Raw genomic sequence first — 19979 nt, 5'->3', positions numbered from 1 at the left:
TTGTTTTAAGATTATGATCTAGCTTAATGTTGTCCACTTGAGGGACTAATGTGGCAATTATTGAATGCTTACTTTGTAGAAAATTAAATGATCATCACCATTCCTCTCTTTCTTCCTGAAAATTAAAATGATTAAGATATGTGTAATTATCTTTGATTTGAGTTTCTTGTTTGAAAGAGAAAAGGGTGTGACTTCTTGAACCCTTGTGTGAGCCTTATGACGCTTATGTTTGTAGATTACTAAAGGGCTATGGGTTTCAAATTTATTTTGGGTGAATGGGAGAAGACGGTATGTGTATGTTTAAAGAATTCTCCATGTGTATGTTGTAGGAGTAGCATGATTAAATTCTACCTTAGTAAGGTGCATTCTTATGCGAATAGATGAATTATGTGAAACTGCTTGGGTTGTAGAAGTGTTAAAAAGAGCATGTTATTGTAGCTTTGAGAAAGTATTAATGTGTTCCCTGAAGGATTGTTTTAATGTGTTTTCCGAAAGATTGTCTGATGTGTTTCTTTAAACCAGTTGATTGAAGATATATTTTAGCAAATGCTCCATTGAACTCGCTTTTGGGTATGTGAATTACCTTAATGTGTTTAGAAAGTGCGAAGGAAAAAAAAAAAAAAAAAAAAAAAAACCTTGTTTGGTGTGCATGCATTAGTATGTTTATTTGGGTAATAGCTTCTTGCTTATCTTTGATCGTAATGTGATTTCTAATCGGTTGCAATTATGACATGTGTCTATATTGTATTTATTATTTAAGTGAATGTTCTTAAGAGGTCTTGCAGTATCGAAAAGATTGCTTCTCTTGATCTCTGATTTGTTCGAAAAACTAGAACCTCCTGTTGCAACCATAACTATTGGAAATGTTTTGTTAGGCTGTTGTCGTCCTTCTAAACAATAGCGAAATGAAAACCGTGTAATTAAATGATAGGCTTATAGTGGGAAATTTTATATTATAGCGTGATCTTGATTGATCTTGTGTCTTTGTAGGAAGCAGTTTGATTATCAACTCTCTTTCCCTTCTCTTTGCCTAATCAAGAGATTTTTAGAAATGATATTAAAGAGTGCATTGATTTAAATAGAGTGTTTATAAAACATGTGAAATTGTATGTTGCTTTTGGCTTCATATTGATAGATGAAAGTCTTAAGCTTTAGAAGTGAATTTGCTTAGCTAGTAATTTAATTATGAATGCTTAGTGAGATTTGAGAAAGCTATAGGAATGATGTTATTTCCTTATGTAATTGTGAATTGTTAATAATTTCAGTACTTGTATCTAGAGTAAACTTGATTCGGTTATTTGTTTAGAAAGCATAATTGAAATCTTCCTTGTATAGATGTTAGCGTACTGAAAAGTACTCCCCGTAAATGTGACTAAACCAGTACTGGTGTAATTGTGTGTATTGTAAGAAACCAGTGCGTATTCTATGTGCCCATGGATTGGTGAAGTAATCAACCATGGAGGATATGTTGTTTATGAGTATGGGAAACCATACTGTTTATGTAATGTTGCTTATTTGTTCCCTACTGAGTACCAACCTCGGGTTGTGGGTAACTCGGTATGTTAAGGGGTAGTATCCGAAGCGACCGTTCCTTGAATAGTATGGATTGGCGTACGAGTAATATCGGCGCGAAGCGACTTTAGCTTCTCTACTTCGAGGAATGATATAGTTGTACTACTAAACTGTATCAAGGTGTACTCAATACTTTCCCTTTGATGAATCTATTTATAGGTTTATGTGTGTCAGCCTATTCCTCTCCGTTATTTGAGCATTTTGGATGGTGATTCTTGTGTATCGTGATGGTATTATTTGGAGGATCCTTTGCCTTGTCTTCACGAAAGGTAGGTTTATTCACATGTGCTGCCAGTTAGTATGTGTTGGTGGGCATGTGGGTGGACCATAGTCATGTATACCTCTGACTTACGGCGAGTATCCTTCTAGATACGTCGCTATGCGGGATGTGGCTTGCACGTGCTTTTTCCGCGAGGTGCACTACCATGCGGGATACGTCCATTGTGTGTTTTCTCCACTTGGGGTATTGCCATGCCACGTGACGACGTGATGCGGGGTGATGTCGAGGTGCACACCGCCATGCCATGTGGATAGTGTGACTATGTCGCACCACATGATGAGCTACTGCAATAGCTAGTCAGTTGTTCCTTCCTTCCTCGTTGGTGGCTAGATGCTAGTCACACAGTGATGTTATGTGCAGTTGTGATATTCTTTATATTTCTTTGGGGATCAGCAATTTACTTTACTTTGACTTTGAGGGTTTAGCCACGATCTTGTGATCTTTTGCACTTTGATTTGGTGTTGAAATTCCAGATTATTTTCTTACCTTACTGTTGGAATTGAGGATTTATTATCTTTATTCTTCTGTACTTTGGTGGCTAGACTGGTTTATCATTATTGTTTTCGGATGTTGGTCTTGTGTCGAGATGTGAAATTCCTCTCCAAGGACGTATGATACGGAATTGGTAGAGTGTGTGCGAGGAAGTTGTTGTAGGGAACCGTGAGGATGGGGGTATGTGAGGCCGTGTTGCAGCTATGATCCACTACCTACCTTGTGTGGTGACTATCTCTTGGAGGCTAACCACCTTGTTCAACAAGGGATATTCACAAAGGTCTTGTATGGAAGGTAGCACCGCTATGGTGTGCCTAGCACCATCGAGCCTTTGAGTGAGATATTGGATATTTATGATCATATTGCTGTTCTGAGATCAGGCATAGAGATGCTGATCATGCATGTTATCTTTGACCGAGCATTAGACATGCTCACATGTGGCCTTTTCTGTTATGCATTCCAGTTATGTGGATGGTTATTGCTTGTATCATGGAGTAAATTGTGTTAACTTGTCGCTATGTTATGGGACATAGTCATTGGAAGGTTTTCTTATGCCTGGCAAGTGTAATCAATTGAGTTATTTTGTTGCTCTTATTTCATGAAAGCTAATTTGGTTGTATAAATTGATATTTTGAGCTAGTTCCATTCAATAAAGTTTTATGATAAAGATAGATTGGTAAAGGAAATTGATCTTATGGCATGTCTTTCTGTCATTTTTGATCGATGATTATGGTAATTGTTGTTTACCTCCTTGTAATGTTTTAATTTGGTGCAATGAAAGGAAGGAAATTCTTGTTTTCCTATTATGATGGTGGATATTTCCTAGAATATCTTTAAGGAACGTATGGTTTAGATGTATCTTGCCAATGGATAATGGCGTTTGTAAAGGATTTTGCAATAATATTTCATTTAATTATGGAAAGTTTTCTATGGGCAATTTGACCTTGTTGAATGAGTTTCAGGGCTGATGTGTACGACATGTTCTTCATCTAGCCTTACGACTTCCAGGAGTAAGTCGGAACCTAGGGGGGGAGAATGTAGTACCCCTACCCTAGTCTATTTCTAACCTTGGCTTAATCTTGATTAGTTAATCATAATATTATGTTATAGTCAGATGTTGATTAATGCATAGCTATTGATGAGGTTTTCTCACTAGTTGTATGCAGGTTATTCAGTGTCCCTATTTCGTGGTATTAGTATCAGACTAATGATTTCATTAGATTTTATAAATGTATGCATGTATGATCTTTTGTTGCAGGAGATTTCAGGTACGAAGTCGCATGAGTGCGAGGTTCGTCGTCACCTGGTTTTGCAGGTTTGAGCATACCTTTTAACCCTTAGAGTTGGATTAGGTGGTCGTAGGACCCTAGTTGACCTTAGTCGTGCTCAAGTGAGCATCGTCAGTCGTCGTCGGTTACCCCCTTTTTGTTTGGGTTTGCGAGTCGTCTGTTTGGTTGACTTTCTCGATTTGCGTGCTTGGTGTGTTTGGTTAATTTGATTAATTAGTCCTTAGTAATTATCTTGATTAAATCTATGCGTTTGTGCATTGAAGATTAATGGATTAAATTAATCGGGTTTTCGTTATGCGATTTTTCTTGTTAATGAAATGTCTGTTTTCGAATATTTAATGCATTTTATATATGCTGTTGAAAAAGGAAAGCTGTGTATTTAATCGCAATGGATTAATTGTATTCTGTGGCTTCTGATATTGAAAGGTTAAATTTAATTGATTGAAGAAGTCGATTTTTAATTGGAAAAGCAAGTTATTTTGTTGTTATAAATAGAAAAGAATTAATTTGTGAGTATTATTTTTAAATAAAAGATTTTTATTCCAAAAATAGAAGATTTTGGGTCAACTCTTCCATATAACCCAATTTGGGAAATTTGGATAAGGAGGGACATTTTGGAAGGAATTTGGGGATTTTGGATGGAAAAAAAAAAAGATGGATTTGGGCAGCTGGAGATTGGGATTCTTCAGCCGATCTTGCCAGGATTGCGTGTTAAGGTAGGATCCAACTCTCTCAATTTTGGTTTTTTGTTTGAAATGAAAACGGGGGTTTTATCTTGGTTTTAAATTCTCCTTCGAATGCCATGTTTATGGATCGATTTGGTAAATTACCAGCTTGGCTGGAAGTGATTTAGAGGTGCTGTTAATTCCTCTTGGGTTTGGGCGTTTGAAACCCCTGGGCGTTTGAATCAAATGTGTTTTTTATTAAATTTTCATTCTGGGAATGTAACCGGACTGTGTGTGTTTTTAATTAGCAAAATAATATTAAATGCCGAACTGTGTGTGTGTTCAAAGAAAGTTTCATTTGCTTATTACCAAATCTGGGCGTTTTGTTTATTGTTCGGACTGTGTGTGTTTTTAATTAGCAAAATAATATTAAATGCCGAACTGTGTGTGTGTTCAAAGAAAGTTTCATTTGCTTATTACCAAATCTGGGCGTTTTGTTTATTGTTCGGACTGTGTTTTAATGGAAAAGAAAACATTTATTTTTCTCATCGCACTGGGCGTTTGTGCTTATTTCTTAACTGTGTATTGAATCGAAAATGCATATATTCGTTTACCACCGTGCGTGTTGGGTTTTTTAAAAAATAACAATCAGTGGTTGGGGTTTGGAGGCGGGGAGTGGAGCTCCACCCGCCCTCCACCCCTCTCTCCCCACACGCCCCCTTTCGCTTGCAAACCGCTCGGCTGCGGCTCACGACGGTGGCCGCAGGGGCCGCGGTGGCCGCAGGGCGCCGCGGCACCTGCGGGCGCCACCGTGAGCGCCGCCCACGAGCATCCCCTGTGCCTGCGGCTAGGGTTGGGCACGGCCCGCCCAGCCTTGGTAAAATGTTTTTTTTTAAATTAGTTTTTAAATGCGTTTTTTTTTGTATAAAAGAAAACGTAGTTTATAATATCGTTTTTTTTTTATGTATTTTTTTGTATTAAAAAAAAAATTGCATATGAATTTTAGTATCATGTTGATAAAAGTTATTTTTTTTTATGTTAAGTTTTTAATTGCTCATAATCATGATTAAGAGGCAATATTTGGATCAATGTAAATTTGGATATTAAGTAATTCTATAATGAAATTTATAAGTTAGTTATTATCCAAACTCATTTTGTGGCTTATGTACTTTTGTGGTTAAGTTCTAAAATTGATAATTTCGTCATTGAATCTAATTGGCTATATTTTGGTTCAATCTTGGATTAATAAGGTTATACCATGTGCGTTTGGAAATGAGTATCTACAATTGAATTTTCCTTACGTTATATTTTCGTGATCCGTATTATGCATCTGGGATTGGAAATTACGAAACTGTAGAGGTTGGTTTTAGCCCAGTATGTTAATGATGTTCTATTGGAGATTAAATACCTTGTTTAATTGATTAATGGTTGTTTGAGTTTAATTAGTATGAATTTGGTTTAAGAACTCATTATGGCATAATTTGCCTGTTCGATGCTTTGAAACTTAGGAGTTAGAGAACCAAGAACAACTTATCCCTTGATGAGGTAGATAACTGTAACCTGTTTTTAGATCTTGTAGAAAACTTGATCGATTTTAATGCTTAAATCAATTTGAGAAAATATTGTCCTTTCTGATTATTGTCGTGCGAGTTTAATTTCTGTATTCGCCTTTAATTATGAAATGGCACGTTTTGCTTTGTGTAAAAGGACCCTGTCGTATGGATGATTTGGTGTTCCTGTTTTAGTCTTCGATTTCCGAGTTGACTGTTGTATTGTGATGTTGTCATAATTGGTCATATCCTCTTTATGTGAGTCGAGTGACGATTCGTGGGTAACCCTAGTTGTCAGGTCTCTAGTCAGAGTACCGTCAGTAAGTGATTACCCTTGGGTCGTGTTTGACCAGATGATTGTTCTCCTCCTTGAACTCCGTTCGTCTGACCATGTGTATTCCTTGGTTCGAGTTCGTCTGAGTTAGTCTAGTGTCGTATGGGAAAGTGGCTTTCGATTGGGGGCCGGGCCCAAAGTGGCTGCTGGATAACCCGTCGAAAGTGAGTCTAATAAGTGATAACCTAAGTAGATTAGAATATAATCTTTAATTAAGATAATTGTGCCTCACACATGAGACGAGTGCTATCATAGATTCGACATGCTGTGAGAAGGCCTGAAATGGAAAACTACCTTCCTTGTCATCACGAGAGGATGTGTGGGTCCACATGAGGCTTGGATGGGCCGGAAGTTCGGATTAGGTTGCCAGGGTTACCAGTGTATGGGCCGGGACCTATGAAGACTTGCCATGGTATCCATACCAGGTTGTGTGATGACACTTGTCCCTACGTTCGCTAGTGTGTTGTTGTTTGTCCTGTTTTGAGTACCTTTGTGAGTCATCCCTTGTCGCTGCCCTTGTGAGTGTCGGTTTCATGCTAGACCTTGGGTGGTGGTGGCTCAGTTTTATGGATGCTCTCTTGGACCTCTTGTATTAGTTTTGATTATGCTCAGCTGGATCCTGTTCCTTGTAAGGATTGTTTTTGTATTTATTGACCGATGTGGTCGTTGTATATTGCTTATGTATCGCCTTGACGGCTGGATAGTACTTGGTGTAACCTCTTGTACTCTTAACCTTATTATTTATCAGAGGGGGTCTTGCAGTTGCGCAGACCCGGAGATGTAGCCCTTTAGGGGTGAACTCCGAGATCATTATGGTGTTATGTGATGCTTTCTCTTATGTCTCTTTATTCAGCTTTATCATGTATGATTAATTTGTGTAAAATGGTTAAGTGGATAATTGGAATTAACTTTGAAATGCTTATATTCAATTCTATCTTGAATGCCATGTTGTTCGAATGCATAATTGGTTGGGATGCAATTTATCGTAAATGTATGTGTGAAATCGTCCTTTTAATGCAATAAGTTGGAATATGGAATAATGCATCTTAGAGTAATGAATTATACTCGGTTGTCGTTAAGGAATTTAAATATGCTTGGAAGGATCTCTTATGTTTTCGATGAAACTCCTAGTGTATTAGTATGTTAGATGTATGGTTTGTAATTTTAAATGAAAAGCTTGAATGAGGATTATGAATGGAACTTAATGATGAATCTTTGTTGTGATTTACATTTCCGTCCTTTGAAAGAAATTATCCTGATTATGAATTATCTCGTTATTAAGATATTCAGCTTAATGGATTAATTATGTGAGTTAAATGAATTGTGAAATTTAAGTAATCTCGTTGGGAAACTCTTTAGGAGTTAGTTGTTGTCTTCCGCTATGTAATCTGAATCTTTGTTATCTTGTTGCATCTTATGTGTTGTAACTTTTTAAAAAAAAAATTTTTTGCACTCTATTCTCGTAATTGTGGCTTATCCCTTCGGGGTTTCCTGGCGGGCCATTACATAGTGTTAGGAATAGGGGTATACCAGTTCAACTATTTTTTCAACCATCCCCAGAAATTGTGTGCATAATCGCTGGTTAACAGAAGATGATTAGAGTTTTCCTCCTCCATTTCACATAATGGGCACCTGCTAGGACCTTCATATCCTAGTTTTTTGAAGGTTTCATTGGTGAGGAGCCGATTCTGAATAGCCAACCATGCAAACAGGCCCGCTTTCGGAAGGCACCTTTTATCCCAACAAAGAGTTAGGGGTAGGTTGGAACTTGGGTTATTTTCCTTAATTAACAGTTGTTTATATCCCTCCTTAGTTTCATAAATCCCCCTCTTGGATCCAGCCCACATTAGTTTATCTTCTTCAGAGTTTAAAGCAGGGCTTCTTGAGGCTAGGAACCGAGTTAAGAGGGATCTTTCCTGGTCCATAAGGTTTAGATTATCCATTGATTTCCATCTCCATTGTTTGAGGCCCCCTTTGCAGAATTCCTCCACATAGTCCTTTACATACACACCCCATTACTCTTCAAGGGTGGGTATGATTCTGTTGAAGTTATGAAGTTTGTTGATGGAAGTTTGAGCCCCCCAAGAGTCTCTCCAGAAAAGGGCATTTGCCCCATTTCCAATGTTCCATGTTAGATTGTCCATTATGATATCTCTACATTCAAGCATAAAGTTCCAAATTCTAGAACCTTTATGTGGGTGGGCTGTCCTAAAGACGCTTATAGGGTCTTGGTTATGCAGGTATTTTTTATAAAGGATTCGTACCCATTTGAAATTAGGGTTATTATACATTCTCCAGACAAGCTTTGCTCCCAGAGCCTTGCTTTGGATTTTTAGATCTTTGATACCCAAACCCCCCAGATCCTTGGGCATGCATATCTTATCCCATGCTATCAATGGAAGTTTGAATTTGTCTTCAGAGCCTTGCCAGAAAAAGGTCCTCATGTGTTTTGTGATTTCCTTTCTCTTGGTTGCGGGAAGATCCATGCATGAGAGCTGGTAAATTGGCAATGCTGACAGGACCGAATTAATCATGGTGGCCTTACCGGTAGAGGATAACCATTTTCATTTCCAGGAGGAGATCCTTTTTGTAATTTTGGAGACCACCTGATCCCATAATTTAGATGATCTAATTCCCTCGTCTAAGGGAAGTCCTAGGTATTTACATGGTAATTCTCCTATTTTGTATTTAAGAATGTTTAAGATTTTCCTTTGGAGTTCTTTATTTGTGTTAAAAAATATTATGTTGGATTTCAAAGTGTTGATTTCCTATCTGGAGATGGTGGAGTAGTTGTTTAAGACTCTTTTAAGTGTTTTTTCTTTTGTTGTATTGCTTAGTCCAAACAACATAGTGTCATCAACAAATTGTTGATGGGTAATTGGTTCCATGTCAGAAGTAATTTTAATACCTTTCAGCTATTGTGTTTCTCTCTCCCTATTGATCATTCTTCCCAATGATTCTGCCATGATGATAAAAATAAAGGGGGAGAGGGGATCCCCCTATCTGAGACCTCTTGATATTTCAAAAAAACCTTCTGAGGCCCCATTGACTAAGATTGATACTCTAGGTGTTGCAATGCATTCAAAGACCAGATTGATCCATTGCTTATTGAACCCGAATGATTCAAGACATTTGCATAGAAAGTGCCAGTCTACTTTATAATACGCCTTTTTAATATCTAGTTTTATCATCATGCTTGGTTCCTTATTTTTTGTACTGAATGGATTGCTTCTTGAGAAATGATTATGCCATCATAAATGGATCTGCCTAGCACAAAACCAGTATGTTCCTCACTGATGATTATGGGGAGAAGTTTGTGAAGTCTATTTGCAATTGTTTTTGTGAGTAATTTATAAAGGGTATTGCATAACGCTATTGGTCGGGAATCCTCAAAATAATCCACTATTTCCTTTTTTGGGATTAAAGCTATGAATGTGTTATTTAGTTCTCTTAGAATCTTTCCTGAGTTTCTCATCCCCTCTAAGGCATCTGTAATTTCCTTTCCCATGAAGCTCTAGCATTTCTGAAAAAAGTGTGTTGGGAACCCATCAGGACCAGGGGCCTTATCCGGTCCCATTTGGAATAAAGCTATTTCCACTTCTTCCATAGATAGTTTGTTATTAAGAATCAAATTGTGTTCTTTAGAGATTAATTTTGGGATGTATTTTAAGAATTCGCTCTCCTTAGTCCACCTGGAGCCTTCTTTACTGTTAAGGATAGTTTCAAAATACTCAACTGCTTCCCTGGCTATCTTCTCGAGGTCATCACTGAAGTCTCCTGAGTTTAATTTTATCTTGTTGATTTTGTTTATAGCTCTTCGATGTTTTGTGCTATTGTGGAAGAAGCTTGTATTTCTATCCCCAGACTCCAACCAATGTTCCCTAGATTTTTGCTTCCAATATATTTCTTCTCTGGAGAGGATTTCTTCATACTGGGCTAGATAGTTTTTTTCCTTTTGATAAAGCATGTTATCCATCCCAAGCCTAATTACCTCCTCATTAGTTTTTTCCATTTCTATCTCAATTTCTTTTTTTTGTGTGAAGATATTTCCAAAGTGCACTTTGTTCCAAATTGTTAATTGCTGCTTTATCTTTTTTAGTTTGGTTACTACTTTGAAAGTTTTGGAGCCTATGACGTCTGTTTCATTCCACCATTTTTCTATTAATTGTATTAGATTTTCATCCCTAAGCCACATTTTTTCAACGCGAAAGGGGGTTTTGGTTGGCTTTAGTTCTTCTGATATGATCAATTGGACCGAGAAATAGTCCGATCCTGAGGGGAGGACTGAGGACTCAAAAGACTATGTGAGATTTCCACAACGGAAGAATCTGTCTAGTTTTTTTTCAATGTTACAGAAACCTTGTCTTATGTTATTCCAAGTAAAAGCATCATTTCTAGTCTTGAATTCCATCAAGTTACACTTATGTGTCCAATCCTTGAAGTCATGACTTGTTTGGGTCATTTTTTTATTACCACCCCATTTTTCCTTGGGATCTAAGATTGCATTGAAATCCCCAACTATTATGTATGTTTGATCTATGTCACTTAAAAGGAAATTCTCAATTTCATTCCACACTTGTCTTTTTGCTTGTGTTTGGATAGGTCCATAGACGTTAATTATAATAAATTTTAAGTTGCTTTTGATGCTTATAGCCCTGCCACACATCCAATTTGGGATTTTTCTTATTAGTTTGAAGGATATTTGCCTGGGATCCCATATGATGGCCAATTGATGGCAATATTGTATTATAACAGACAATAAAATATTGTTGGCATTTTATAAGGATATTGAGAAGGTTGTTGATGATTATGGATATAATTGATTAAAGATGTTTTACTATCTTGATATTATTATTTTGTCATTGATGTCAAGAAATTGATTTTCTAATTCAGTATCATGTTGCCATATCTTGAGAAGTATGATATGAAGATTATAAAGATGTCTATAAAAGACATAGGAAAGAATATGATGAATAAGGGGATGAATAAGGTATTCAATGGGCAACTACTATCGAGTCAGACAATGATGAGATCATGATGTTTTAGATTGTTTTAACATCATACATATGTTGTAAATTGTAAAGGTTAATACTATACTATGTTATCAACCAAGGAACCTAGTCGGTAAACCCTAAGGTTATCGCTATCGGTTAATGAAGGCAGAATGTCTACCGAGTGAAGTTTAGTATTCACCAAGTTGTTACTGAGTTGTAATCGAGCTATAATAAAATGCATTAAATGTTTACATGTGGTATTTAATGAAGGAAGCTGATGAGCTGGAGCGGATTAAATGATTGGTAAGCCATGAAAGAAGTTTGTTAACGAATCTAAGGAAATGAAAAGTCGGCATGAAGATCTACTACTCAGATTGAACCGCAATACCCTGGCACAAGTTCCAAGACTAGTATGCAAGTTCCAAGGTGGGGTAAAATGTTTTCAGATCAAAAGATGCATTGAACCTAGACAAGATTGAAGATCTGATGGCTATGATTGATCATGGGAAATGTGGTCAAGGAGATTAAGCGGTTATCTAATAGTTTATAAATAGGAAATTGTTGATAAACAAAGTATGAGGGCAAGTGTATGCACAAGGATGCTACATAGTGATTATCGAGCACAGAAGCTTGAAGACCTGTTAGAATAACAGAGTATAGAAGCCCAACAAATAGACAAGATTAGTTCTATGTCTAGATTGTATTAAACAAATAAGAATCTACTTTAGCATTTTAGATGTGAAGTTGCAGATAGATTTTTATTACTGTTATTTTGTGAAAGTGATAGAAAATCTCTTAACTGAGTGGACTTAACAGTCTTATATGTAAATCCTCTAGCAAAGTGAAGATCCTAACAGATCTGAGGGAAATCCCTTAACCGGGTCACATCTAGCAATGTGTTTGTAATCTTTAACAGGATTTGCTTTTAACCGAGCATACTCTAGAAGAGTATATTTCTTAGTGGGTCCGAAATCCCACAGTGGTTTTTCCCTATTTGGGTTTCCACGTTAAATCTGGTGTTATGAGGTTTATATTGTTCATATGCTTTTGAGTTTGCATGTTTAACAATTTTGGTTATATTATTGATATATATGTTACCGAGGTTGAATCTGATGTTTTTATGGATGATTAAGTTTGTATGATTCACCCCCCCCCTCTCATCTTGTTGGCTATTGGATCTATACTTATATTAAGTATCAGAACTATCAATTGGTATCAGAACTTTAGACTCCCGAAGGAAAGTTTAAAGGCACTTGAGTTAAAGATCCAAAGATGTATAAGAGGGATGCACTGAAGCTGAACAAGTCAAGTTTCTCTACATGGTAGAAAAGGATGAAGCTACATCTATCAGGAGTTGGAGAATATGTTGTATACTATTTGGAGAATGATTTTGTTGCACCGGGCACCTATCCATTGACTATGGAAGAGATAAGGGAAAAGCAAGAACATATTCAAGCAATGATTGAAATAACATCTGCATTGATCGATTCAGAGTTTAATGATCTAGAAGGTTACAATGATGCAAAGGAAATGTGGGATAAGCTCATATCAGTATATGGAGGAGATGAACATGTTCAAAGAGCAAAAGTAGATAGTCTGAGAGGACAACTTGAATCTATGAGGATGAATGAAGGTGAGAACATAACTCAATACAATACAAGACTAAAGGAGATTGTCAATCAAATCAAAGGAGCAGGTGGAACTATTGAAGAAAAGGATATAACAAGTAAGTTGTTGAGAGCCCTTCTACCAACTTATGCAATTCGAGTCTCTGCAATCAATGAATTAAGGTCTGTACCTAATATGCCAGTTTCTTTAGATGCTACTATTGGTAAGCTACATGCATTTGAGTTAAGTAATTTTGATAACAGTGGATCTTCAGTAAATAAAGTTGAATCTGCATTTAGTTCTTTTCATCTTGATGAATCTAATGATTACAATGAAAGAAAGTATAAGTACTCTGAAGGAGATCATAGTGGAGCAAGTGAAAGATTTTAGAAGAACATGGAAGAGGTACACAAACTGTATGAAGAAATCAGAAAGCAAGAAGAGTTTGAAGCACTATTAGCCAAAAGGTTACCAAGAGGCAAAGGTAAGTATGAAGGAAAACTACCTTCGAAATGTTTCAATTGTGATAAGATAGGACATATGGCTTCTAACTGTCCTGAAAAAGATTTTATTGAAAGAAGAGATTACCGAGATGATAGACAGAAAGATAATCATTACAGAGGACACCAAGACTTCAGAAGAAGAGATAGAAAGACATGCTTAATAACTAATGAAGAATCTAACGATGATAAATCAGATGAGACTGATATAGAGGAAGTAGTTTATGTGGCTATCAAGGATGGATCAAATGAAGAAAGGTATGAAGAAAAAGCCCTAATATCTCACATAAATAGTAATGATTATTGGATTATAGATAGTGGATGCTCACATCATATGATAGGAGATAAACACAAGTTTGTTATATTAGAAGATTATGATGGAGGCTATGTTAGATTTGGTAATGATGCACCATGTCCGGTAAGAGGTAAAGGATCTATAACACTTCTTGATAGTGCAAGATGCAATGATGTTTATTGGGTTGAAGGTTTGAAATACAATTTGTTGAGTGTAGCACAACTAAACAACACAGGTTACCGAATAGAATTTCAGAAAGGAATTGTCAAAGTTCATGACAAGAATGGAAAATTAGCTGCTACCGGGACACAAACAAAAGGTAATACATTTCACCTTGACTCAACTCGGAATAAGTGTTTGCATGCAAAGATTGATGATACCTGGTTATGGCATAAAAGGTTTTGTCATGTCAATTTTGATAATCTAATCAAAATAAGCAAGAAGCACAGAGTAAGAGGTCTATCGAGTCTTGAAAAACCTGAGAATGCTATGTGCCGAGGATGCCAGATGGGTAAGATGACAAGATCAAGCTTTACAAGTAAGTCTTACACTTCTAAGGGAATTTTATATCTAGTGCACATTGATCTTTGTGGTCCTATGAAAGTTCAAAGTTATTATGGTGATAAGTATTTCATATTATTTGTGGATGACTATTCAAGGATGATGTTTGTAATGTTTTTAAAAGAAAAATCAGAAGCTTTTCAAATGTTTAAATGGTACAAGGCAAGAGTTGAAAATGAAACAGGAAGACAACTGAAATGTCTTAGATCAGATAGAGGAGGAGAGTTCACATCTGATGAGTTCAACTTATTTTGCAATGATCATGGTATTAAAAGACAAGTCTTTGCACCGAGAGCTCCACAATAGAATGGAATAGTTGAAAGAAGAAACATATCTATTGTGGATTGTGCTAGAACACTGATGATTGAAAAGAAGGTGCCACAAACATTTTGGAGAGAAGCAATAAGCACAGCTGTTTACACCTTGAACCGAGTTCAATTGAAGAAAGGTACTTTGAAGACACCATATGAAATCTGGTATGATAAGAAACCTAATGTTAGTTATTTTAAAATCTTTGGAAGTAGATGCTATGTTCATAAAGATGATAGAAATGGCAAGTTTGATCAGAAAAGTGAAGAAGGAACTTTTCTAGGTTACTCTTCTAGAAGCAAAGCATTTAAATGTCTGATCAAATCATCTAACAAAATAGTAGAAAGTGCAAATGTGAAAATTGATGAATTTGCAGAAAGAAATGAAGGAAATTCCAAGGAACCAGAAGACTATGATGAATTTGTCTATGTTCAACCGAGAAGTCCTACCGAGAAGACTGTTGAAGAAAATGAAGAGAATATCTAGTTACCGAGTGATGAAGAAGATTATAGGAGATAAGGATGATCTAGTGATGACAAGGAACAAACTGAGACAGAACACATGCTTGATATCTAAATTTGAACCGAGAATAGTAAAAGATGCATTTAACAGTGAATATTGGGTAAATGCTATGACAGAAGAGATTGATCAAATCAAGAAGAATGACACATGGACACTAATCCAAAGACCGAAGGACAAAAATGTTATTGGTACAAAGTGGATTTTCAGAAATAAGCTAAATGAAAAGGGTGAAGTCATTCGAAACAAAGAAAGAATAGTTTGCAAAGGTTATGCTCAAGAAGAAGGAATTGATTATGGGGAAACTTTTGCACCTGTTGCTAGACTTGAAGGAGTTAGAACATTGTTGGCCTATGCTGCTTTCAAGAACTTCAAGATATATCAAATGGATGTCAAATCTACATTTCTGAATGGAATATTAGAAGAAGAAGTTTTCATTGAACAACCTAAAGGATTTGTTGAAGACAATAATAAAGATCAGGTATGTAAATTGAACAAAGCTTTATATGGTTTGAAACAAGCACCAAGAGCATGGTATGAAAGAATGCACTCTTATTTGATTAAGATTGGTTTTATAAGGACAAGTGAGAACAACAACATGTACATGAAGAGTGATGAAAATGGAATATTGATCTCAGCCATATTTGTTGATGATATTACATTTTGTGGAAATGACTCTTTATGCAAGAACTTTGGAAGTGAAATGAGCAAAGAATTTGAGATGTCATTAATCGATGAGATAAAGTATTTTATAGGTTTACAGATACTACAAATGAAAAATGGGATTTTCATTACTCAATCCATGTACATAAAGGAAATCTTGAAGAAATTTGGAATGGATGATTCAAAACCTGTAAGTACTCCTATGACTACCAACTACAAATTATCAAAGAATGATGAATCTGCATCTGTTGATGAGACACTCTACTGATCCATGATTGGAAAACTACAATATGTTGTTCATAGCAAGCCAGATATAAAACATGTAGTAGGTATAGTTGCAAGATTCTCTGCAGATCCCAAGGAAACACACATGACAACAATCAAAAGAATTTTTAGATACTTGAAAGGCACAGAGGATTATGGCTTAGTATATTAGAAAGGAAATGATTTTGATTTAAAAGTTTATACTGATGTTGATTGGGCAGGCAACATTGATGACAGAAAAAGCACAAGCGGAGGAGCTTTCTTTTTAGGAGAAAGACTAGTGAGTTGGCTTAGCAAGAAATAAGGATGTGTTTCACAGTCAATAGCAGAAGCTGAATACATTGCTGCAACATTGAATTGTACCAACATTGCATGGATCAAACAATTATTGGAAGGTATAAATGAGAAAGTTACCGAGACAGTAACTATATTCTGTGATAATACTAGTGCCATTAATATTTCAAAGAATCTTGTTAGGAACTCTAAGCCAAAGCACATATCTATCAAATATCATTATCTTAGAGAAGAAGCTCAAGAGAAGAAAGTGGTGTTGGAATATGTTAACACAAAGGAGCAAATAGCAGATATCTTCACCAAGCCACTACCAAAGGACACTTTTGAATATCTCAGAAGTAAGTTAGGGGTCCTACCCCTATCTTTTACTCACTGACCGAGTTTGGTGAAAGCATCAATTCGATGACTAATGAATATATTTTGGGAGTTGATGCTGAGTTATACACTTTAGGATGTTTTCTAAAGGTGTACATGAATTAATACAGGAAATATTTCAGGGAACAGGTATTGAAGACAAATGCTCTAACCGAGACTCAGTTGATACACAATAGCAGGAAATAACTTCTCACTGAAATAAATTATGTTTTAGTTCTTTACCTTTTTGGCATTGTTGTCAAAGGGGGAGAAGACCTACAAAGGGAGAGAAGACTACTATGAAGGAGAGACAACTGAGAGAAGACCTATCAGGGGAGAAGACTGAGAGCAAACTACAGATTGGAAAGAAGACAGAAATGAGGAGAAGTCTAATGTATGAGGGAAAGCATTTCAACATTTCAGAATCACAACAATTTGAATCTTTTAAGGTCAAATCAATTGGTTTTTCCATCAATGCTAAAGGGGGAGATTGTTGGCAATATTGCACTATAACAGACAATGAAAGATTGTTGGCATTTTATAAGGATATTGAGAAGGTTGTTGATGATTATGGATATAACTGATTAAAGATGTTTTAATATCTTGATATTCTTATTTTTTCATTGATGTCAAGAAATTGATTTTCTAATTCAGTATGATGTTGCCATATCTTGAGAAGTATGATATGAAGATTAGAAAGATGTCGGTAAAAGACACGGGAAAGAATATGATGAATAAGGTATTCAATGGAAAACTACTACTGAGTCAGACAATGATGAGATCATGATGTTTTAGATTGTTTTAACATCATACATATGTTGTAAATTGTAAAGGTTAATACTATACTATATTATCAACCAAGGAACCTAGTCGGTAAACCCTAAGGAACCTAGTCAGTAAACCCTAAGGAACCTAGTCGGTAAACCCTAAGGTTATCGTTGTCGGTTAATGAAGGCGGAATGTCTATCGAGTGAAGTTTAGTATTCACCGAGTTGTTATCGAGTTGTAACCTAGCTATAACAGAATGCATTAAATGTTTACATGCGGTATTTAATGAAGGAAGCTGATGAGCTGGAGCGGATTAAATGATTGGTAAGCCGTGAAAGAAGTTTGTTAACGAATCTAAGGCAATGAAAAGTCAGCATGATGATCTACAGCTCAAATTGAACCGCAATACCCTGGCACAAGTTCCAAGATTAGTATGCAAGTTCCAAGGTGGGGTAAAACGTTTTCAGATCGAAAGATGCATTGAACCTAGACAAGATTGAAGATCTGATGGCTATGATTGATCATGGAAAATGTGGTCAAGGAGATTAAGTGGTTATCTAATTGTTTATAAATAGGAAACTATTGATAAACAAAGTATGAGGGCAAGTGTATGCACAGGGATGCTACATAGTAATTACCGAGCACATAAGCTTGAAGACCTGTTAGAATAAAAGAGTATAGAAGCCCAACAGATAGACAAGATTAGTTCTATGTCTAGATTGTATTGAACAAATAAGAATCTGCTTTAGCATTTTAGATGTGAAGTTGCAGATAGATTTTTATTACTGTTATTTTGTGAAAGTTACAAAAAATCTCTTAACCGAGTGGACTTAACAGTCTTATATGTAAATCCTCTAGCAAGGTGACATTCTGATTGAGCGTTTGAAATCCTTTAACAATGTCACTTCTAACAAAGTGAAGATCGTAATAGATCTAAGGGAAATCCCTTAACTGGGTCACATCTAGCAATGTGTTTGTAATCTTTAACAGGATTTGCTTTTAACCGAGCATACTCTAGAAGAGTATATTTCTTAGTGGGTCCGAAATCCCACAGTGGTTTTTCCCTATTTGGGTTTCCACGTTAAATCTGGTGTTATGAGGTTTATATTGTTCATATGCTTTTGAGTTTGCATGTTTAACAGTTTTGGTTATATTGCTGATATATATGTTATCGAGGTTGAATCTGATGTTTTTATGGATGATTAAGTTTGTATGATTCACCCCCCCCCCCTCTCATCTTGTTGGCTATTAGATCTGTACTTGTATTAAGTATCAGTACTATCAATCCACCTGAGGCTCCACATGCAGTTTGTCCTTCTAATTCTCTAATACCTAATTTTTTGTTGAGGTTTTCTCATTTTGCTGTTATTTAATTTGGTTTCATGTATTAAGAATAACTCTGGATTGAATTTAGCAATGCAACGCTTAAATATACGTTGCTTGTTAGGGGCATTCAAGCCCCTAACATTCCAAGTAAGGAGTTTCATAACCCTATGGGAAGGTTCTTCCCCTTCCCTACCTCAAAAAGGTTTGTGATTTTAGTCTGTCCAACAACGCTTCCTGCTCTGGTTAGTAATTCAGCAATTGATTTTCTCCCCCTCTTTTTTAGTTCAGAGGCATAATCCAGGGGTAAGCATGTTTCTATGGTTTTAGATATCCCTAGGTTGTCCATTTTATCCATTACTGCATCACAATTGAGGTTCTGTACATCTTCCTCGGTTATATTAAGTTCGCATAATTTTCTTGCTAGCAATGTTTTTGGTAATGCCAGTTCCTCCTCATCTTCTATTTCATTAATTAATAGTTCAATAAGGCCATTTGTAACTTCATTGCCAACATACTCAAGGATGCATTTATTTTCTTTCTCCATCCTTTCTTCCCTTTCCATATCCTTGTCACTGTTGTTTTTGTTGGAGTTCTTTTTCTTTTTCTTTTTTCCTTTTTTATTATTTTTCTTTCCTTTTTTGTTCTTGTTCTTTTTCTTTTTTTTTGAGCATCTTGCCTTCTCTGATACATGTGGTATGGGGTGATTATCTGGTTCTTCATTGTTTTCCTCCAAATTTCCGGTGTCTTCTATTGTTTCTTCCTGATTATCAATGTTGGCTTCATACCTTAGGGGACTGTGTTCTTTTCCAGTGTCATCGCTCTATTTCTTAGAATCCTTGTTTATTAATGGTGTAGCATTTTGCTTGTCACTTTCTTTGTTCTCTATATCATTCCTTCTTTGTTCCCTCACTGGTTCTTTAGGTGTGTTTTCAAATTTTTCTTTATCTTTTTCATATTTTGCCATTTTTTGAGTGTTTACTAGTTCCTTAGCCCTGGGGTTTTGTTTGTTAAACACAAACCCTCCTTTTGGATTGAATTTTATGTTTATATCCTTATCTGTTCCAGAATCAATCATGGTCTTAATACATTTTCTCTCAATATTCTGAATAGGGGAGATCACATCCATGGATGTGATATCACTCATAAGGATCTCTGGTTGAATTTGGTAGATCGAATGGTTTGTAATGATTTTGATGGGTTCAAATTTTAGTTTTTCTATCTCAACATTGGATAGTATTCTAATATCAGAGAATTCCATATAATTATCCTCCAAACCCTCAAACCCTCCTAAAAAATCCCCTAATTTTTTTAGGATCTAGTTGTGGATTAATTCAACTGACAT

Source organism: Cryptomeria japonica, chromosome 8 (genome assembly GCF_030272615.1).
Source record: "Cryptomeria japonica chromosome 8, Sugi_1.0, whole genome shotgun sequence".
NCBI classification, from domain to species: domain Eukaryota; kingdom Viridiplantae; phylum Streptophyta; class Pinopsida; order Cupressales; family Cupressaceae; genus Cryptomeria; species Cryptomeria japonica.
This window is presented reverse-complemented; position numbering follows the sequence as displayed.